Source organism: Haemaphysalis longicornis, unplaced genomic scaffold (genome assembly GCF_048455015.1).
Source record: "Haemaphysalis longicornis isolate Haplotype H1 unplaced genomic scaffold, Haemaphysalis longicornis Haplotype H1 scaffold_4, whole genome shotgun sequence".
Classification (NCBI taxonomy): Eukaryota; Metazoa; Arthropoda; class Arachnida; order Ixodida; family Ixodidae; genus Haemaphysalis; species Haemaphysalis longicornis.
In genome coordinates this window covers 192,399,417-192,420,618 of record NW_027526361.1, presented here as the reverse complement: position 1 = coordinate 192,420,618, position 21,202 = coordinate 192,399,417, and positions in this window count along the sequence as shown.

The following is a 21,202-nucleotide window of genomic DNA, read 5'->3' as shown; positions in this document are numbered from 1 at the left end:
GTGGCGACCGCGATCCACTTGTTGTCCGAACTGGATACCGGAAAAGGACCAAGAAGATCGACGCCTACACAAAAAAATGGTACGGTGGGTATGTCCACCAGTTGCAGAAGGCCTGCTGGGGATGTCGTAGGCTTTTTACGGCGTTGGCAGAGGTTGCAAGAGACCACATAACGCCGTACAGAGCGATAAAGGCCTGGCCAGAAGTAGCGACGACGCACATGGTCGTAGGTGCGGGAAACTCCGAGGTGGCCTGCAGTGGGTACGTCGTGGAGTTGCTGGAGAACGTCCGAGCGCGAACGTTCAGGAAGGACCGGAAGCAACTCTGGACCCTCGGGGTGGATGTTGTAGCGAAAGAGGACCCCATTGCGTAACTTAAAGAGGCGCAGTGAAGGGTCATGGGAGCCAGAGTTGAGACGGTTCATAATTGCGCTGAGAGATGATTCGCGGCGCTGCTCGTCCCCAAGGCGTAACAAACCCGTTATTGCGAGCACACTAATTGAGTTTCTCGAAACAGCAAGGTCGGGGTTGTCAACCGGGTAACGGGACAGGCAATCGGCGTCTTGATGCAAGCGGCCGGACTTATAAACTATGGTGTACGAATACTCCTGCAGACGCAGAGCCCAGCGACCTTGGCGTCCTGTAGGATCTTTCAGAGAAGAAAGCCAACAGAGCGCGTGGTGGTCGGTTATCACCCAAAAGGGGCGTCGATACAGATACGGGCAAAATTTTGCTACAGCCCACACCAGTGCCAAGCACTCCCTCTCCGTGATTGAGAAGTTCTGCTCAGCGGACGTCAGGAGGCGGCTGGCGTATGCAATAACATGGTCTCTACCATTCTGTCACTGAGCGAGGATAGCGCCAATGCCATGTCCACTAGCGTCAGTCCGGACTTCGGTGGCGGCAGTGGGATTGAAGTGGGCCAGAATAGGTGAAGTGGTGAGAGCGGATATCAATTTAGCAAACGCTTCTGTTTGAGATGCACCCCAATGGAACTCAGCGTCCTTTTTAAGAATGTCGGTCAGAGGGCGCGCAATGTCAGCAAACCCCCGTACAAAACGCCGGAAGTACGCGCATAGGCCAATAAAACTGCGGACGTCCTTGGATGAGCGAGGCTCGGGGAATTGCTTGACTGCGCGTACTTTGTCAGGGTCGGGTTGAACCCCGTTATTGCCAACAAGATGGCCAAGGATTGGTATCTGGCGACGGCTAAAGCGACATTTGTTTTAGTTCAGCTGGAGGCCCGCACGTGGAAATATTATGAGGATGTCTGAAAGGTGCCGAATATGTGTTTCAAAAGAGGGTGAAAACACTATCACATCGTCCAGGTAGCATAAGCATGTTGACCATTTGAAACCGCGAAGAAGAGTGTCCATCATTCGCTCGAACGTTGCGGGAGCATTGCATAGTCCGAACGGCATTACTTTGAACTGGTAAAGGCCGTCTGGTGTGACGAAAACGGTATTCTCGCGGTCCAACTCATCAACAGCTATCTGCCAGTAGCCAGATCGAAGGTTAATAGAAGAGAAATATTTAGCACCGTGTAAAGAGTCGAGAGCATCGTCAATCCTGGGTAGGGGGTAGACGTATGTTTTTGTAATATGATTAAGGTGTCGGTAATCAATGCAGAATCGCCAGGTGCCGTCTTTCTATTTTACCAGCACCACTGGTGAGGCCCAGGGGCTGCACGAAGGCTCGATAATATCCTTGGAGAGCATGTTGTCAACTTCGGCTTGGATGACGTCCCGTTCAGCGCGAGATGCCCGATACGGGCGCCTGTGGATGGGGATGGCGTCACCGGTGTCGATTCGATGAGTCACGAGGCTAGTTTGACCCAGCACTGGATTGTCCAAGTCGAAGATGTCACCATACGAAGCCAAGAGCTCACGCAGAAGGTGTACCTGATCTGGGGAAAGGTCAGGGCTAATCATAGCGTCGAATTGAGTTGTGGGCGGAGGTGTATCGGACGAAGTGGGCGGATGGGATATGGGGTTTACGGTAAAAGCAGAAATATGGAAATCGGAGACCGGACAAACAGTAGCGACAGTCATTCCTGGTGGAAGAACCTTTGTGTGGAATGCGAAGTTCAGGAAAGGCAAGAAGACGTGGTTCTGCTGTATGGAGACAATAGTATGGGGAAGGGTGACGTTTCGGGTGAGTAGAACGTCAAGGACGGGCGCAACGACGTAGTCTTCATCGGGCACGGGCATGCTTGAGGACAGAGGGACATAAGTAGCGGCTTGAGGCGGCAGGCGAACGTGCTCATCAGAGCGTAAGTGGACGAAAGGTGGGGCGTGGTCGTCGGAGGCAAGTGGGAGCTCAAGTCGAAGCAGACCAGTCGAACAGTCGATTAGGGCGGAATGGTCTGAGAGGAAATCACGGCCGAGAATGACGTCATGAGGGCATTTGTCCAGAACAAAGAACATAACAGTGACGGGGTGGCCAGTTATGCTCACTCGGGCGGTGCACATACCCGTGACAGCCGAAGTTCCTCCGTCAGCAACGCGAACGTGCGAAAGGGCAGGGGTGAGTACCTTGCGGAGGCGAGAGCGCAGCTGTGCACTCATGACGGAGATGTGGGCAACAGTGTCGATTAGGGCATTAACAGGGACGCCATCAATTTAAACTGCTAGCAGATTGCCTTCAGTCGGCAACGTCAAGAGAGGGTTTGCGGGGTCGGTCGTTGATGCAGCGTCACCTCCGGGAGCTGCATCAGCTAGTTTCCCGGAGATGAACGGCGAGAGTGGTCCGGCGAAAGTCGACGAGGTTCCAGAGAGCGAGACGGGCGACGGCGTTGGGAGGTTGTACTCTCCGGTGGAGCATCTGCTGGTAATTGGGTCTCAAGGTGGGGCGGCGAGAGATAGTAGGTGGGGCGGTGTCCATAGTTGCGGTGGGAGTCGTCCCAAAAGGTACTCCCGGAGGACCATCGGTTCCCACAGTAGCGCGCGACGTGCCCAACACGCCTGCACTTGAAACAAATCGGCCTGTCATCCGGAGTTCTCCATTCAGCGGGGTTTCGATAGCGCGTAGGGCCGTACACATTGCGTGACCCGGGTTGGGCATAACTGCGGCAGAGAGCAGTAGTTACGGCGCATACTGGCTGGAAGCCCATGTTGGTAATTTCATCACGAACGACAGCTTGAATGAGCGAAATGGCTGGAACAGGGCTGGTGACGGCATGGGGCATAGTTTCGGCAGGAGCTGTCGCTTCAAGTTCTCGGCGTACTATCTTTTGGACGGTGTGCTCTAGGGCGTCGCGGTAAGAACTCGCGGGCGAAAACGACTGAGGGGCTGGTGCGTCGCAAGAAGAAGTAGCAGCGGTGTTGGGCAGCCGTTGGAACTGCTGCGTGATGCGCCGGCTCTTCGCATGCTCAAAGCGCCGGCATTCTTTCAAGATAGCATCGACTGTCGTACAGTCCTTGCATATTAGCAAGTGAAAGGCGTCGTCAGCTATTCCTTTGAGCACATGCCCGACCTTGTCCGGCTCGTTCATGCTCGCATCGACCTTACGGCAGAGAGCCAGAACGTCGTGGATGTAGGCGACGTACGGCTCGGTCGACGTTTGGGCACGGGAGGCAAGTTCACTTTTTGCGCGTAACTGCTGGGCGACAGGGTTTCCAAACTCTTTCAAAAGCTTCGCTTTGCAATCGTCCCAGCTGGTGAGCGTGGATTCATTCGTCTCAAAACAAGTGAGGGCCTGAAGCAGCGAGGGAGGTTGGCGAGCATGATAGTGGGGACCCAACGGTTGTGGGTGCTGATCCGCTCGTAGTGCTTGATCCAATCTTCGACGTCAACGTTGTCAGTGCCGGTGAAAAAACCAGGCTCGCGGGGCTGAGTAACGACGACCAGCGGAGTCGCCGACTCGCTGGGCGGAGCCATGGTGGCAGGGTGAATATGGCGCCCGCTGTGGAGTAACGTAATGAATGGCCACGAAGCCTCGAGGATTTCAGCGCAAAGACGAGAGGGAAAGGATGTCGGGCAACCTCCACCAAGATGTTACGGAGAGGAATACGTGAAAATAAAGGTGTATTTCACACACACATAGAAGCGAGCACCGTGTTGGACCTAGCCCGAACCTCTTCTTCCTCCCAGCTAAGCCCTAGCACATGTCCGCAATGCTTGGGGCTATGTACTAACATTTCGTTCTTTGGCTACTGACACACCGTAACAATATTTTCCCCCATAAATGAACCCGGCTACCACTCCAAATACCTCATTCTTTTTCACGCAGATTGCATAATCAGTCCAGTTTCATGCGCATATACGGTAAAACCAATGCATTTATTTTATCCTCACTGCCTTGTGCCATTCGCCTTTAGAAGGAGCTACCTGATAGCATTGCCACAATATCTCAGCCCGAAACATTTCGCAATCAGCTACTCGCGCTTTGCACTATTTAATGCTGTTATAAAATTTATGTGTGACACCTGTTGCAGGATTTGCATCTATGTTGTGTTTTTTCCCTCACAAATTGTCTGTTCTTTCGCTCCGTTAACGGCCACAGGTGTTCATGTACGGTCAAAAAGTGATCACTTTGTACTTTGAATTATGAATAATGCGTTCATAATTTGTTGTTACGATGGTCTTTATTATATTTATGCTGTGTATTGTTTTACGTTTTGAAACGCCCCCCTCACTCTATGCCCTCCAAATGGGCCTTTCTCTGGAGATATATATATATATATATATATATATATATATATATATATATATATATATATATATATATATATATATATATATATATATATATATATATATATATATATATATATATATATGTATGCGTGTGTGTGTGTGTTTTGACCGATATACAGCAGGAGATAAAATTTTTCAAGCTGAAGTTTTAGCTTTTACTAAAAATGCTTCAGACGTGTGGAGCGTTACTTACGAATTGCTGCGGTATGAAACGCTGAGATCACCAAACTCATTTGGCCGTCCCTGTAATGGAGCTGCCCGAGGCACACACCATATTTTTAGTCTGTCTTATGTCCGTGTAATTGGGCTTCATCCAATCATCCAGAACGCTCCCAATAAAAAAATTGTCATTCTCTCGACAGCCTTTCGTCGTAAATATTAAGAATGATTGAAACAAAAGCTATTACTATACAAATTTTTTTTGCAAGGGTGAGGACTACTTAGTGCATGCTGCCCTCATCTTTACCAATGAATTGTCGAAGGCTGGAGGGGAAGTCTGGCGCGACAGAGAGCCGAACTAATAAAGCAAGCATGCAAGCGAGAGCCCCCTCTGCGACTTCTTGACCCGCTCCTTCTCGAAGTATACTAATTGGAAATCAAGACATCCACGTTACTACAAAATCGCTAACCTAAGAGTCTCAGACTTGCTGATTATGCAGGAACATTGTTGGCGCTATGATCATTTCTAGGTTTACGATTTATAAGACTTTCCTTCTAGTCCTGACTTCAGAATGTTTAGGCAGCACATTCGCGTCCATTGGGATGCTAAGGATCGGAAGCGTCAATTGATTTGTTTTATACTGAATCTCGAAAAACAAACTGCGTGCAAACTATGGGGACAAGAACACATGAAGACGGCACAAGCGCAGTGCCCCGTTAATTTGCGCGCAGTTTGTTTTTCGAGATGCATCATTACCAACTCGCCGAACTCTCAACCCTTTTACTGTTTTATACTGACCTTGATGAACGTGCGTTTCCGATTTGAGGTGTGTGTGTATGTTGCGGGAAGAGCGCTACCCTAAAGTCAACTCTAGGCTGGGTAGGCCGGTAAACAGAATCAGAGCCTCAATGACACAAGTACTGCTAACGACCTGAAGTAATTGGGGAAGCGCAAAGACAGGGTAACTGGAATGGCGCAGTTCTGTATTAGAAGTGGTAATTTCTTTAAGCGTACTTGAGGATTTACCCACCTGTATATTTATACCTTACTACCACCATTCCTTTGAAGTAAAATCACAATATTGGGACTTGAAGTGTCACCAAACAGATCTTAATTTATGTCTACAATGCTCTGCTAACTTCATTACCTAATTTGCTAGGACTTTCTTTCGGCAACATTTGTTACTAAGAGGAGTTGCACTGTAGTTGGAACCCTGAACCCTATGCAGCCACAGGACGATCAAAAAATACAGTATTTTGTCTACCAGAAAATTCATGCTAATTGGTAGCATAAATTAATCTAGTGATTGCTACTCTTTTAGTAGAACGTACCCCACGAAGTAGCAGGATAGATATTTCCCAATTTTTTGTCCAAACCTTGAAAATCAACCCATTAAATGGCTAAAACGGTCACTGCGGTAGTTAGTTGTACAGTAACCACAACTATTAGCCTGCATCTCCAGGTTCATCTGTTTAACTAGTAAGAAATAAAGTAACTCCCATATCGTTCGTAACCTCCCTACTATAAAGAAGGAGACGGGTTATACGCTTCGCTCTCTGCTATTGATAGCTGGGTTTCAACCTCGGTCACTAAGAAAATCACGTGCCACAGCTGTTGCTGAGGTGGACATTTTTCATCATTCCGAGGAAGGAAAGGTGAAGCAAATATCCACGCGCATAAAACCCTAGGCTTTCAACGAATAAGGGCCAAAACAATGCAGCTGTATATTCTGCTTTTGTTATACAAACAACAACAAATAAAAGGAGTTCGGCGTCATGAAAACCTGCCTAATCATATTTATGGCGTTAGCGACAGGCAGCAAGCTGTAGGACGTCATGTCTTTTGAATTGCAAGGCCTTTTAGTGTTTTTGGTACTGTTTAATATGTAATGTTCGGTCGAGACCTTCGAACTTGTTTCTAGTCGTTGTCAACATAAATTATAATTTATGGTTTGAAAATGGTTGTGATTTTTTGATTCCTACTTGCTGGAGCACATTGTATTTCCCTTCAAAACATCCCAGCATAAACGTTCAGCGCACAAAAGACGAGATACAGAAGGAAGTGACCGTCGGGACCGCGCTATTTTTATACTTTATTTACTACCTTTTGCGAGTTGTCTTCGGTGTGCTGATAGTAAATGATGAGTATTCATCAACTCAGACATTTTTAAGCGTAAACTTGGCACCCCAAGCTACCAATCTCTTTCCTATCTGACATTTTTAAGCGTAAACTTGGCACCCCAAGCTACCAATCTCTTTCCTATCTCTGAAGCTTTTGCTCGCATCAGAAGCAACAGCGAAGTTTTTTTTTACTACTGTCTTAAGGATAAACTTCACAAGTGCTAGGAATGAACTTTGGGAAAATGTTATACGCTGAAACTAACTAGCACCTTATTAGCGTTAATGATTTACGTAAATAAGAAAGAGATGTTAATGTATTCCGGCGCCAATATTGCTTGCACACAACCGCAAGCCCATGCATGCCAGAACCATAAAACGTCTAAACGGGAATTTGAAAATAAACCATTCTTTTGCATTTTCTTTTTCAGTTTTTTATGCCGCATGGCCTTGGTAAAAATGACACAAAGTATACCATAATAAGCGGTGCTTTAGAGGGCTGGTGGCATCGATTCTCCAGGGCTCTATAAAAAGGCAAATCAGTGCCAATACAGAAAGGGCAGGTCGTTCCAAGTAAGAAAATCAGCTTGCTGCGTTTCTGCATATTAAACAAACTTCCCTTTCCCCGTGTATAGAGGCCATTTTAGTACCATTGTAGCTGCACAGGCTGCACGGATTATATCTGCACGGGTTAAGTCTGAGAATCTGAGAGCTTCCATAATAGTAAAAAAATTTGCGGAAAGCCAACTGACAGCTGAAATTTTGTTCCTTTTGAGATTACAAAAAAAAAAAAAAAAACTCTCCATCATACCAACCGCCGAGCCCCTACTTGCCGAATCACTTCATCTGCCCGCCGATATTGTTCGCCTCCCTTTCGGATTGCCTAAACTCAACATTAGCTTGCCGAGAACGCGTACTACCATTGTCGTTATTTCAGGGCTGCCTGCTTTTCTGCCCTACGGTCCAAACACGCCTGCCCATGGCGCTGGTGGCCCTGAGCAAGCTAGCCTCCCTTTCTGTCCTCCGGAAAAAAAATGCGCATTTGAATGGCCCCAATTATGGCGTGATCTGGCGGACCACTTATGGGAGCAAGAAAATTTTGGCCCCCGGTGGCGGTGAGGAGGGAGCTCACAGAAGAGAGGAAGTACTGTTGCGAACGATGCCAATAGCATCGCCAACGACGAGTCTATTCGATCAGTACAAGCTTCGCTTGAATATTCACGTTCCCCATAAAAATATTTGTGCATTTGCGAATTTGAAGAAAAGGACACAACGGCCTGTTACTATATAAAACATTGCCCTTCAGACAGAAAACAGATTTACAGTGTGAGCGATACAAATGAATGGGAAATATTGTGCTCAAAGTATTTATATGCGGTATTTGGCAAACTTTCGTGATAGAATTGTTGATGTTATGCGAGAATGGGCGAAATGATAACTGGAAGACTGAAGTTCTGGGCGAAATATTATTGTTGATTGGTGTGGCTGCGATACCATCTTTATATTATACGATGAACCAATCATCACGGGGAAATCCTTAAAATATTGGTGTGTTCACACTGCCAAACCCACGACTGCATTTGATATAAAATTGCCAGCTTTTAGGGCTAGCGTTTAATTTATTTCGAATTATTGGGTTGCGGCGAAAAGGGCTCAACAATTGTGAAAGTCATTCAAAACAATGGGAATGCATAATATGTTGCAATGAACCATCACCGAGGCACCTCCCTTGAACATGTCTGATACAATAAAAAAATGTTTCGATGCTACGTTGAATAAGTTACATCACCCAATTTGTGTTTTAACAAGCCTTCGTAGCAAATACGCAAATAGCAAATATAGACTTTGCATTTCCTTAAAAACCTCAGCTTCTGTGCAAAAGCACTATTAGCATACCACTGCTATGGCCCAATTCTCTAAAACGAGAGGCCGTTGTTTTGAAACGGCCCTGTAGCGCCATGCAAATGCATGCGTTCTCGGGTTGGGGCGCCGCTTTGAGCGGTAAAGAAAGAAAAAACCCCAAAAGGGCAGAGAGCGACAGAGGGAAGTGCGTGTCGCTTTGCGCCCTTGTGGAAGTGCTCCCCACAGGGGTTTTCCTTCTTCCTTTACTTCTCAAAAAGGCGCCCGAACCGGAGAACACGTGCATTTGCATGGCGCTACAGCGCCGCTTCAAAACGATTGCCTCTCGGTTTAGAGAATTGGGCCCCTGGTTTCTAGCGACACCGGCGCTACGACGAAGGGGGCTTCATCTCACTCATTCGTGCCCCACTCATCTAAAGAACGAGATATATTGCGACCTACCATACAATTTTCAAAGATACTTTGGATGCCCTTAATATCATCATCATCATCACCAGCCTATCTACGTCCACTGCAGGGCAAAGGCCTCTCCCATTATTCTCCAATTACCCTTCATATATTCCTGCCTTACCTTTGCCTACCTCGATTGCCTTTGATATACTCCTCCGCAAAGGATGCAAGCAAACTCGTTCCCTCCGCACATGCACATCCGTTTATCAACTTCTCAATCAAGGAATTCACAACTTACCTCGTCGATGAGCAAGCCTCCCGCAATCGTCTCGGAACAAAATAATGGTCTGTCTTCATCTTCCTCACCATTGGCGACAACGCATTAAGGTTCGACCTTTCAGCAAGAATGTATATTCAACACTTTTTCCTGCCGATGCCTCGCTCTTATCCAAGCCCATCAAGCGGCATAACGCCAAGCCATTTTACACACAGTGCAAGCACATACACCCCTCGTCTTGACATCTGGCAGTGGAAACTGCTCAAGATAAGACAATCTCTTGCACCACCGTGAACTCCCCATATAACCGAGTAGCCGAAGAATTTACTACACCTAGCAATCTCGCAATCAGCAACCGAATGGCGGTGGCCTACTTCAGCGCTTCACTATGGCGGTTGCCTACTTAGAGGCATAGCGCACTTTAAGCAAAGAAAATCCCATGTTTTTGTCACTAATTTTACCGAGGAGTACCCGCATTTAAACAAGGGCACTGAAATTGGGTTCCTCGAAGAAACACACGAATCAATTGACGTGATCGCGGTCACCGACTTTTGACGTGCACCTAAAAACGCCTTCAGGATTCCGCATCTCTTCGACGTAAGCCCGAGCCTTCTCTAAGAAAAACACATCAATAAATTGCTTTGCTGCTTCGCTACATCGAGTGTTTTTCGTTGAACTCAAAATTACGTCAGGCACCTCTAGCGAAGCACCGTATAACAACCGAAGATGGAGCCCGACCTACCCGATAGTCACCATAGCGCGTTTCCTCACCCGAGCGCGAAGCCAGCTGGACTCACGTCGACGACCTGTTCAGCGACGGCATAATACAGCCATCGAAAAGTCCGGGAACTGCCCCGGTCGTACTCCAGACGAAACAAGACGGCACATTAAGGTTCTAAGTTCACTATCGGGTACTAAAAAAATAACGAAAAAGGACGTGTACCCACTTCCTTGAATCGACGTTGCCCTCGACCACCTCCGCCTCGCGAAGTGCTTCCCGCGGATGAATCTGAAGACAGGCTACTGTCAAATTGATGTAGCCAAGAGAAACTTAAAGAAAACTGCATGCATAACCCCGGACCTCCTATAAGAATTCAAGGCGATGCATTTCGGGCTGTGCACGGCACCAGCAACGTTTTAAAGAGTATTAGGACACTGTCCTCGCTGGCCTGAAGTGCCGCTCTTGCCTCTTATACCTCGACGAAATTGTGGTATTTGCCAGGACTTCCGACGAACACCTTGCTAGGTTGGAGTCGGTACTCAAGGCCATTATTACGGTGAAACCTAAAAAAAATACCACTTCCTGTACGAAGAACTGTGGATTTTGGGCCACGTCATCAACGCCACGATAGTTCTGCGTGAACCCCGAAAACTTCAGTCAAGGCGATCTTCCTCAGACCGAAAGATAAGAAGGGCGCGCGAAGGTTCCGCGGACTGTGCCCGTAGTACCAGCGCTAAGTCGCAAGTTTAGCGTAACGGAGTGACTCACGCCCTTGATTAAAGAGAGCACCGCGTTCAGCCGGAAGAACGCCCAACAGGAAGCATTTTGAGAGCTGCTGCGACGCTTGCGCAGCGCGCCTGTGCTCGTTCATTTAGACGAAAACTCCGAAACCGAAGTGCCCACGGGCGGTAGTGATATAGGCTTGCGTTCCATGTTGCGAAAAAGTTATCCCCTATGCCAACCGTGCTCTGTCGAACTAAAAGCTGAACTACTCAGCCTCTGAGAAACAGTTTCCTGCTCTGATATGGGCGTTTCAAACTTTCGCGATTACTTGTACGGTAGACCATTTAAGGTTGTTACAGACCACCATACGCTGTGTTGGCTTGCCAATTTGAAGGACCCCTCTGGCCGTCTCGGTGGACTCGCTTGCGCTTTGAAGAATTTGACGTTACAATTGCCTATTAATCCGGCAGGCAACACTGCGGCGCCGACTGCCTGCGTCACTCCCCCATAGACCTACCACCTGAAGACTCCGATGAAGACGGCACGTTCTTCGAAGTAGTGATGGAGGGTGACCTTGCCACACAACTGCTAGTTAACGCTAAGCTACAGGCCATGATCTACTACCTCGAAGTACGCAATGTCACCGCCCCAAGGGCATTTAAAAGCAACTTTCCCGCATTAAGCTTAAACCTCCGTCCTTGTGAATTAAACAAAGAAAATGTGGCGCAAAATAGACGTGGACGAAGAATAGAAGATATCACAGCTACAGGCACCAACTTCCAACTGTTTGTTCAAAGAGAACCACACTAATTTATACATGACTAATCTATAATAAAACAACAGCAGAAAAATAACAACAAAGGTATAATCATGCTAACAAGTGTAGAAGGGGGTGGCAATGGCTAGAATGAACAAGTACAACAATGCCGATAGTATGACAACATATCTATTCCAGCCTCAAGGGAACAATCAAGGTGGTCCCATTGCCCCTGTGCACGTCCCAGTCTCAGACCAAACCGCAAAGAGGACCGAACAACTGAACGTGCTAAACTAGCCGCTCTGCTTTGAGAATGACATTTCGTTGTTATGTACTTAAAGGGACCCTGCAAAACTCTTTGAGCAGTGCAAGTAATCCTGCGCTACGCTTAGCTTACACTACCAGAAATACTGGAGCCAAATATTACACGTGCGCGTGAAGTGATGAGCACACAAATCGCTGTGAAGGATGCGGAAAAACCAACCGCGCTGTCTTCAGTTCTCCTCATTATGCACTCCTGGAATGGCCTAAACGACGTTATTGAGGTCTTGGCTGTCCAATTGCCTGTCACTGGTCAACTTTGTGGCTAATTTGTCACATGTCCTGTGACGATCCGCCGTCATCTGCGCTGTGTACGAACCCCTTTTATGCCTGAACCTGTAGGAACAGTTTTGCCGTTTCTTTTGGGTTTTGATTGCGCGCCGAGTTTAAGTGATGAGCTCAATACTTCTCTTTCCAGACCACTCGACAACAAACGTTTATTGCTTGAAAAACGCCCTACCAGCTCGAGCGCGCACTTGGCGCAGGCACCCATGCCCTCTTTTTTGTGGCACCAGATCGGAACCCTCCGCGTTGCGGAGAAAAGGGGAAAAATTCCCCTGGTATATCGAAGGCTGCGGAAGAGAACGCCGCGAGCCGCCCACCTCTCCGGGAGAGAGCTCGCAGCTTGCACCACGTTGTCCTCGGTCGAGTTGAGAGGGAACGATTATGCGCGATTTCTCATCGCGCGTACTTTCGGTGATAGTGAGCAGATTTTCATAATTCTTCCCAGAAGAGATTCCTGGGACAGTACACTTTACCCCAAAATGCATTCCTAGTAGGCGATGGTAAGTGCTGCAGGGCCCCTTTAACGCTAGTGACGACATGCTGACGCACCCGCCATGATTCTGTTGTATACGACAGAATCAAGGCGGATACGACACGAAGCGGGTAAGATACGACAGATATTCCTGTATCTGTCGTGTCTCCTCTCTTTTGCCCACATCTAGTTTGCGCCAAATTTTCCTTTTTCTTTAAGTATTACCAACTAGCTCACAAACAAGTTTTGTTAACTCGGGAACACATTATGTTCTTGTCATCCCCGCAGGCTATCGTGACGAAATTTTGGAAGCGTACTTCGACGACGTGTTTTCGGGATATCTCGGCACTGCAGGCACTAGTGGAAAAAAAAGTAAAGTCGAAGTACTACTGGGCCCGCCTTACGTCTGATGTATCCCACTATTTACCGAGCTTCCGTGCTTGCCAGCGAAGAAATAACCACCGAGGTGACCCACCGGATGCAGCCAATCGCAACCCCGTAGAGGCCATTTCAACAGATTTGAATACACGTTGTGGGCCGATTTCCTACCTCATGATGCAAGAACAAATGCATTGTCGTAGCGACACGCTACATGACGCGCTACTCAGACAGCTGCTCTTTAGAGGGGGACTGCACAAAAAGTTATAAAGTCTTAGATGCGACGCTGAGAGGAGCATCTCTTGCCGGCGGCCCTGTCGTGCGTGCGTCTGTCGTCCGCGTCCGCACTGATGCGTTTCTTCTCCACTCGCCTTCTCTCCTCACTCCGATAGCGAACACTCCCTCCCAACATCTGCGGTCGCGTTCCGCGCGGCGCCGCGCGCAGTGCTGCGCGCCGCTGCACACTGTGCGCATGTGCAGTATTCTCTCTCTCTGCGGTCTCCCCTCCTTCGCGGGCGCTGCGCATAGAAGCGGAGTGCCGCGCTCCGGCCGGTCTCTCAGTCGACGGTCGTCCGCGCTTGGGCTTGCGCTTGCTCTCTTGCCGTACCCGACGATTGCTTGATGCGACGCCAATGAAACCCCCTTCAGCGTCGCATCACACCAGGGTTCCCGCGAGGGGAAGTGGGCGTAATTTTTTTTTATTCACGAACTTGTGCTCCGAAATGGAACCCCTGAAGTCCTGATCACGGACCGCGGAAAAAGCCTTTACTGCCGAGCTTATGCAAGAAATCTTACGCTACAGCAACACAGAACACCGTAGAACGACGGCGTACCACCCTCCAACGAATGGACTTATGGAACGCCTGAAAGAAGACGACCGCGGGCATGCTATGTACGTCGACGTTGAACAGAAGGGGTGGGACGGAGTGCTCCCTTATGTTACGTTTGCGTACAGTTCGTCTTATGGTTGTCTAGGGCAAGCGAGGGCTAGGCTTCGCAGCGTACTGGCGACATTTGCTGTTGGATTCTGGGTTGAAGATAGCTTCTCATCGCGCGTGCGCTAATCTCTGACATTGTCGGGTCAATCTGCGCACAATACATTCGCTGATTCTACGCCGCTTGTGTTTTCTTTGAGTTTTTGAGACGCATAATTTCTCTCCAATAAACGTTTATTCATTGAAGACAACTTGCGTCGTCCTTGGCTACATGACAATATAAGGCTTGTGCCTTAAAATGAATGTTTTACGTTCCCCTTCCCCACTGCAGTTGGAGGGATGGCTGACAAGCTCATACCATGAAGATCAGGAATACCTGGTCGTTCGCACCCGAGCGGTCGCTGTGCCGCACGACTTTGTAAAATGAGAAAATGCCAATAACTTCCGGTGTTTTCCTTTTTTTAAATCAGTGTTTTGCGCTCTCTCTCTTTCCCTCGATTCACACGTCCAGCTAAAAATGAATAGGATTCTTTAATGTCCAGTTTGTAGAGGCAGAACTTTACCAAATGAATAAATCTGGTTGGAGACGCACTATTTCTCGACATTCCTTAGAAAAAAAATGAAAATATCACCTTAAATAAAATATAAATAAATACTTTACTGTACCATTGTTCTGGCAATTAAAAGTCGATATGGGTGTACTAATCCACAGAAGACACAAAAGACGCGTTAAGAAGAGTAGTTTAACTAAAAAGTAAAAAGAGGTCGCTCTTGAGCCCTGTATTGTGTAGCTCGAGCGCTAAGCCAATCAGTGCCCAAAGGTTTTAGTGGATGGGGCTCCATCAATGAGAAAATGGAAAATTGAATTGCACTTGGGAAGCTTGTACTGTGCTTATTATAACGGGACTCATACGGTAAGGGAAAATTGTGAGAGTTAGAGGTTTGGTGGAACAGTGGAGAGGCAGTGAAGTTGCAGGGGCTGCAGCAGACTGTCGTCTTTCGATTACATTTAGAGGGCAGCGAGCACATGCGAGGCCATGCATTTAAAAAAAAGCTGGTTATCTCTTTTTCACACTTTTTAAGGGTAAAGCTTTGCATCTATATCCCTCGATGAATGAGTTAAGGGCGAGTAAAGTATACAGAATCTTGTTGGCGCAGAATATCACAGCGCGAGGCCGGGAGCGCTGGCCAAGAAAGGAAAACAACCACGCCACAGGCGTCGAATGTTTTAGACGAGTCTTGTACACGCGGGCACCAAACATCATTCCACCTGGATATGGGTGACGCCGCACCCACCGGTAGTCACGGACGGGAAAGACCGAGAAACTACGCCACGGCTCAAGAGGATAGAGCAGTTAGAAATTTTCCTCTTGGTAACTGCCATTAAGAAGAAGTGATTACGGATGAAACTGCAGAAAGTTCGACAAAACGTTCAACAGAACATCAGCAGAAGGTCCAGTTAGGCTTCTCCGCATCACCCGTAATAAATGTGTGCCCCACGTTTTCAAAAACGCCTTGCCTTTCAGTAAAGTCAGCGTCATTCACGTGTCTTTTATTCGTGAGGTGTTACACTACGGGATGTGTTAGTGTATGTTACCGTGTGTTTGTATGCTTGTTCCTCCATTTCGCCTTTTTTTTTTGTTTGTTCGTTGGTCTGTGAGCTCGATGCCTTATAGGCGGGTGCCGCCGGAAAAGGCACCCGTTGGGGCGGAAACTAACTGTGCTAACGAAGCACGCGACAGAAAAACCGGAGAACAATGTTATCCGTTCTGCATTTTCACTACAATTGTGTCTTTGCAATCGGGGGCTACTCATAGTGAGGGCTGACGGACGCCGGAGACGTCAAAATTTCCAATTCTCAAAACATGTAGAGGGTGGCTTGCTAAGGGCGCTATTATTCGACTCTCAACCCGGAGCGAATACGTTCATCCCCGATTCCATACCAGCTAGCGAGATTCAGAGACGTAGAGCAGTGAATAGTCGCAGCATGACTTCCATCAAGAGTTCGCGCCTTTGATACAATATCTGCGCTACTGACACGTGACTGGTTGATCATCCGCCTTCACACAATAGAATGTCTCATTTTTTAAATCTAAAGTCCTTCTGTTCTTCCTTTGCCCCTTCTCTTCCTTTTCACCATCTCCACATGATCCTCTATCTCATATTGCTGATGTAATGCACGAAGAACATTAGGGTGAAGTAGAGATATCAAGAGATAAGTTATAAAGTCTGTTAAACAACAGTCCGGATGACATCTGTTTGCGAAACTAAAAAAAAAAAGAATTCATTCAACGTAAAAGCCTTCCTTGTCTGTAATATCTGTCAAACTTCTGACTAGGACCAAGATGCGCGGAGACCTCGTTATTGAAATATTAAAAGCTATTTCCCTTCAGGGCTGAGCAGCACTACCAAAAAGCGTAATGATAAAAGGCGCGAAAACACGAGTGAAACAGATTGACTGATATGTAAAATCGGTAGCCCACCGAAGAGAATGGAGAGACATCTTTGGAACACCTGTAACTCGTTTTTCCCTCCGGGGCACTTAACCGTGACCGCGGAAGGGAAACGTCCCCGTGGTGTTTCTTCTCGAGCCAAAAGTATCTTGGTCCCCGCAGAAACATAGCCTGTGGAGCAAAGTAGGAGGGGAAATTCGCCTTTCTTGAGAACAGTGCCCTACGACTAGTGATATTTGATTCGAAACAGGTTTGAGGGAAGACCCCTCTGCCCCCGATTAGGAATGCAATGAAAGAGTTCGAATCTCGAAATACAAAGGGCTAATTTACGCCGCGAAGTTCGCCGACCTTTACAATAAAACTTTTTACATTTGTCATGCTAGAAGCCGGCCCCTATTTTCTGATTCTGGTCACGCGGAAGTGCCAAACCGCAAGTATAAGCACACTTCAAAGCATCCTTGTGACACAGAAAAATAAACATGAACGTTCGTAAAGTGTAGTTTTTAATGAAGATTGATGAACTTCGTCACTTTATTTTTAAATGAATCTCATTTTAACGTTGATTTTATGTTGCGTTCTGCCGACCAAGCTGTCTGTCCAGCGGCTGAATGGTCCTCAACTGTGGCAATGTCGGTACGAAAATTTCATAAAATTTTGTGGTGGTTGAAGCCGAACGTGAGGCTCCCAACTTACATTCAGGCTAAAGGCCATCGGTATGCGAAAACACAGAAACAGAAGTCTGGTACACGTATGTGAATAAAAATCTCAAAATTATTTAAAATGGTGGAGAAGAAGAGGAGGATTTCACAGGTATTTTTATTCTATGCGACAAGATATACACCCTTGCTAACCATATATACCTCTTCTCCAGGTAGCGTAGCTATGCAGCAAGGTTCCGGGATTGCGCCAAAATATACGGCATGCAACTTGGATTAACTCTATCGCTTTACGAACAGCTGTTGATAACTTGTGTGGAAGGAACACCGGGCCGATCCACTCTTCCGATTTTCTGTCGACAATCATTTGAACACAAAAAAGAAGGTTTTGCTCTGACTTCTAAAGCGGTTTCTCTGCTTCTAAGTCACTCTCAGAGGCGCGCGACCGAGATAGGTTCGCCGACTTCCTCAAAGAAGCCACGGCAGCCTGGATGGGGGCCACAGCTGTTTTTGTTGTTAGCCAGTTTGGTTTTACGATGAAATGCGTGGTTGAGCTCGTTTGAAAGGACAGCTCTGGTTGCGTTCCGAATTTTAAATGGCGCGTCATCTATGATGATCATGACGTTTGATGGTGTGAAGGCATCACCTCAAATGTGCCGAATCACGTTAGGATTGATGCAGCACAGAAGCGGTAAAATGCTCAGGGGGAGAGAAATTCAACGGATAATTACGCCCACCTCCTCTCGCGGGAACCCTGGTGTGATGCGACGCTTAGGGGGGTTTAAGCACAAGCGGAGAGCAACCGTCGACCGAAAGGCCGCCGCAGAGCGGCACACCGGTTATATGCGAAGCGCCCGAAGGACAGGAGACCGCGGAAGATAGAGTACTGCACATGCGCCGGCGCCAGTGTGTCTGCCGCGGCTATGATGCAACACAATCCAACACAATCCACTTTAATCCAATCCAATTCAATCCAATCCAATCCAATTCAATCCAAGCCAAGCGAAGCCAAGCCAAGCCCAGCCAATCCATTCGAATTCAATCCAATGCACCTCGCGAAAGAGGGGCATCGGAGAGGAGAGGCGGTGAACGGCGGAGAGCGCAGCTCACGCGGCGAGGAGAATGGGGGAGGGGCGGACGATAACAACGCCGACGACTCTGCATGGACAAGGCGAGTGAATGAGATGCAGTCGAATCTAAAAGTAAGTTAAATATTGCTTGAATACATAAAGCGAACGAAGAACACCTCAGTACATAGTCTGCTCTGAAGTAAAAGTGGTGGTCCTGTCCCGCTTTGGATGTAAACACTAACACATTGGATGTAAAAATAGCATAAAAATCATAGAAGCCCAGGTGCAAGATAATAATGGCTAAGCTGTTGTAGGTGAATATTGCCGGACACATAGTTAAGAGTTATTGTCATTGTTTATTTTCATTGTTGCGGTGCTAGTAATCGTCGTCATGTGCATCGAATAGGTCGTTGTATTCTTCGCGACGAGTGGGGGATGCAAAGTCACCCTCAGCATTGTAGACTACCACCAGCTTTTCGTCATCGACTCGAGGAAGCCGTGGCGGGAGCTGCATGTCCTCTCTGGAAGAAGTGGCGCACTCGTAACCTTGTCCCCAATAATCCATTACGGCTTCTAGAGAAGGCGGTGGCCGCGGTGTCCTCTCCCAAGCAGGCTGTCTCTTAGACGCTGCCGCACCCAAGGGCTCTCATACGAGAACGAGCGCATGCGTATGACGACACAGCGACGAACGGACGGAGGGCGTACGCTATGACGTGTTTTTTTTCCGAGAAGCTGTTGCCACGGTCATGGCGAACGCTGGAGTCTTTTTGTTAGCTAAAGCGAATGCGGGAGCCGGGGAGTCGGTGGTCTCCGCGAGGCACGCTCTCACGAGCGCTCGCCGTTTTCTCTCTCCGCAGGGTTTTTGCCAGTTTTTTTTGCTAAAGCCACTGCATGTACCGGGAGCGCTCGGCGGCCGCCGCCAGTCACTAACTAACGATCACTCGTATTTTTTGTGGTAATTTTTCCTGCAACACCTGACTTACGGCGGAGCTGTTACAATAACACGAGATGGTCAGCAAGGGAAGAGTAAGGCCAAAGGACACTACCCCGCAGCGTAGTTCCGAGTGTACCAACAGCAGCACTCATGGACATCAACACGATGGACATGTCACCTTTCAAGCTTGTGTGCTTGGCTAAAGTACTGCTGGGCTAAAATATATCTAGTGTAGTTAGTTATTCGCTTATTTTTCGCAACTAAAAGCCTGGTAGAGCTTCCGTGTGGATTTGTCCTTGCACTTGCCGGCGATGCGGTTGTGTCTTCCTGTGTTGTTCTGTTGCTTGCCTGACCAAGCCAGAAACGTTCCTGCCGAGCCACTATTCGTCCAGGGACCGGCCCGGAAAAGCTCCAGAACGTTGGCGTACAGGCCAGCCCTGGAATCGAGCATCTGCCGAGCACTTCTCTTCGAAAGCATCCCTCCGCACAACGGTTGAAGACCCTTGTTCATCGGGATCTCGGACCCCTGGCGGAGAAGCTGTTACGAATTAGCCCGCCGCTGTGCTTCGTTCAATATTCCTCGGCTCTGGGGCGAAGCCTCCACTACGTGCGCCTTTCGAGAAGGCCTCCCTGTCGGTGACTCACACTTGCACCCGACATTTCAAACAAGCTGCGACGTGTCTGAATCACAGGCGCCTCACTATCGGCGCCATCAAACTTCGGTGGCGTGCCGACGAAGATGCAGAGACCTGTCCGAAGAACGCGGAACCTGTTGCGGAGACGCTTCCTCCCCTCTCTCGGACTCAGTGTCCGCCGCTACTACCCACCGCTCACGGACTCTGGAAAGAGTTTTGTGTGTGTCTGTGGCGTTCGTGTCGTGTGCAGAATCTAGACGGAACGCTCGTTTTCCCCATTGGCGCTTTGGGTATAAATAAGACCCCCCAAGAGCTGGAGTTCATTCCTGTTTGAGCAGGTTATCAATGCTGTCACTCTGCTCGAGTCCTGTACATGTAACCTCGCCCGTCGGGGCATTGTTCTTTGGCTTCGGCCATCTCTAGCCATGAAGTAAACAAGTTACGTTTGCCTTCGGCATCTGGTCTTCTTTGAGGCAGCAACATTGGCTGGCCGCTCGCTTCAGCCGCTACCCCATGTATGTCGTAGGCGACGGAGCTCGGCACGGGTCGGCCTTCTCGTATGCATCAGTGCCCACAAGGGGCGGTTAGTCGTTTTTTAATCTCAACAAACACAACCTAAGACTCGAACCGTGAAATTTTGGCGCTTTCCAGCACGAAACTCTCGTAGCGTTCTATGACGCCAGCACCCCCTTCTACATCTATAAAAACGGCCACTACCTTCCCCTGCTAGTCACTGCTTTCAGTCGGCTTGATGTTTACTTATCGCCGTCATGCTGCCAGTATCGATTTCGGTGCTCCTCCAAAGTTCCTCCAGCGTCGCCCGCTGGAGGTCCGTGCTTCAAGCCATGTGATTGCGTGTCATTCAGAGTGCTTCGTTAGGAGTGCCTCGCATGTGTTGTTTTGGCCAAGAGTGATAAATGCCTCTGCCATGCTCTGGGCAAAACGGTCTGACTCTGGAACAGAAAGTTCTGTTGATGAACGTATTGCGAAAAGGCAGCCGGAAGATAAATGACATCGCGGAGGAATTCTGCGCACCGCTGTCTACCTTATCAACTGTATTAAAAAACAAGGGCGCTGTGCGGGATTGCTCACTGCCTTTTTGCGCCAGAATAATGTTTTAGTTCACTGAATTTATTGTGCTTTGATTCCTCGCAGCTGCGGCGCAATAAAAGGTCAACTGGTTTAGCTTTATTCGAGTGGTCGCTTATATCAATATACCGCTTATAACAAAATTTTTGTCCTCCCGCTGAGTTTTTTAAAGCGAGGGATTACTGTATGATGTAATCCCCTAACACGCTGGCCGCCGCCGGGTCTCGCACAAAAGGCTAGACAAACCATCAAAATCAATGAATTAAATGTATCC